Source organism: Odocoileus virginianus, chromosome 2 (genome assembly GCF_023699985.2).
Source record: "Odocoileus virginianus isolate 20LAN1187 ecotype Illinois chromosome 2, Ovbor_1.2, whole genome shotgun sequence".
Lineage (NCBI taxonomy): Eukaryota > Metazoa > Chordata > Mammalia > Artiodactyla > Cervidae > Odocoileus > Odocoileus virginianus.
Window position 1 is genome coordinate 14,605,442 of NC_069675.1, and position 2,430 is coordinate 14,607,871.

Genomic DNA, 2,430 nt, shown 5'->3' on the forward strand with positions numbered 1-2,430 from the left:
TTACAAAATAATTGAAATTTTGATTATAAATCAAAATCTATATATAATTTTGTTTATATTAAAATACAGTCTAGGAAGATTTATAAAGATTTATGAACCATTACTAAACTTGCTAATTTCTAAGGTCTGTAAGGCAATTTTATATATTATATAATCTATTTCCCAAAATTCCCTAAGTATTAATATATTAATATTTCTAAATTAGTGAAAATTGACATTGACTTAAACTGTGAGGTAGATATTTTGTTTATATATTGTTTAAAATTTAGTTCATTTAAAAAGTTCTGATGTAATAAAACATTGAATAAAATAATACTTCTACAAACTAATAAAAACAATATTTTTCATATTCAACAAAACTGAATATTTTAAGATGATTGTTATTTATCTTTTACCTTGTCAGTAATACATATTTTAGCTAGTGTTAAGTTTTAGGAAATTGTGACACGTTTGATAATTTTTGCTAAAATGTCTTACTTCCATACAGTTTTGTTTTATATATATAATTTACAAGTTGGGTTTCTTGTTTTGTTCTTTGCAAAGAACAACACACATCACGGGGAACTGTAGAGTGTCTCAGAGTGTTTAAAAGGCCCTGTTACGGGATTTAGACTGGAGTTAACATATTTCATGGCAGTCTGAAAGTAGTCTTAATAGAGCTAAAAAATCATCCTCAGATACTCTCTTCTCTGATATTTTAGTCACATGAAATAAGTATCTTCTTATCCTCTTTCATAAAAAGTTTCTTTAATTGAACCCTTGTATTGCATCTTGGGCTTTACCTAGTACCACATGGTAATTTCCCTTTAGAAACAGAATTACAAGTGTTCTGTTCCTGCTTTGTATAATCTGACAGTAGTTTGTATGTTTGAGAATCTGCTGCCACTTTTTTAATAAATTTAAAAATATGATTTTTGACATCAGTCAATACTAGACATTCTTATATCTTGTCACTAGAAATCATTGTAGTTTCTGAAGAAAGTTCTGTTTATGAAATACATTTTCTTTTAACAGACTTTCTATATACTTTATGACAGTTTTAGGTTCTGCTGTGCCTTAGTGGGTATAGTTGTCTAAAGAGAAATGGTTAAGAAAATATTCCCTGTGCAAGGTGTATATTATTAAACATAAAGCTTAGAGTTAGGTTGGAGCTTCCCTGTTGGTAAAGAATCTGTCTGTAGTGCAGGAGACTTATGTCCAATCCCTGGGTTGGAAAGAGCCTCTGGAGGAGGGAATGGCTACCCATCCAGTATTTTTGCCTGGAAAATTCTAGGACCATGGAGCCTGGCAGGCTACTGTCCGTGGACTTGGAAAGAGTCAGACATTTTACAGGGTTAGGTTGCTCATTGGAATTGTTTTGATAGGCTGATGTTGCACTTTGGAGGTTAATTTAGGGAAAGAATGTCAGAATAATTAAGATGGCATTAGTAAAATAACTCCCTATTTTGCATTTTGTATTGGTGATTACCCTGGTTTCAACTTTTCTAATTTTCAGCAAGATATCTATAAGTTTTTACTTTGAAGATGTTTAGTTTACAATTTGCAAATGCTTGGAAAAAAATTCTTTAAACATCCTTTCTGAACAGTTCAATGATATACTAATGCTGTCACTGAGATTTAAGTTAGATATTAATATGAAAAACATTTTGATGAAGAAATATTTTGAATTTAACTTGTAATTAGAGTATATAAAGGTTATTAATGCTTATGGAGCAGGGAAAGTACGCTCTCCTACCTGTAATAACTTTGTTAAATTAATACTTGGAATATAAGTAAATTTGATTTATCAAGAATGGAGACAATAGTTTTTCTATAATAGTTGCTACTGAGCAATTTTTATTAAAAGCCAAACAAGCAAAAACAGCTTACTAAAGTATTTAGACGGGATCAAATGAAATTTCAAGGAATGACTGATTATGGGAGAAATTTGTCATCTGGTAATAAAGAGGAAAAGCTGGTATAAAAGATTGCTGCTATTCATAAACGCTCAGTGATAAGTGATTGAAATTCTACATTTTTCTTGATTTGATAGTGATTCTACATTTGTGGAAATTAATCAGTTGCTGTGTAAATATCACTTAAATTGTGTGCAGCATTTGATAATGAAACAACCCATATGTTTTGTAATCCTTATGCTAAATTACACCCTGATAACTGTAGTGTCACCATAGAAAACTGAAAATATTTTTGTTGATGATGATGGGCCTACATGCTAAGTACTTAATACTCAATTTTTTGCTAAATGAGACCTAGGAAACTTTTGCCTAATACAGATTTATTTTCAAAGAATGGTACTGGTTGTAGCTTTCAGAATGAAACATTCAGAAGAAATGGCATTTGAATTGGGTACCCTGAATGTGGTGAGAGAACAGATATCCATCAAGTGTTTATTGACCCCTTTCTATGTGCCAGGTTTTACACTAGGTTTAG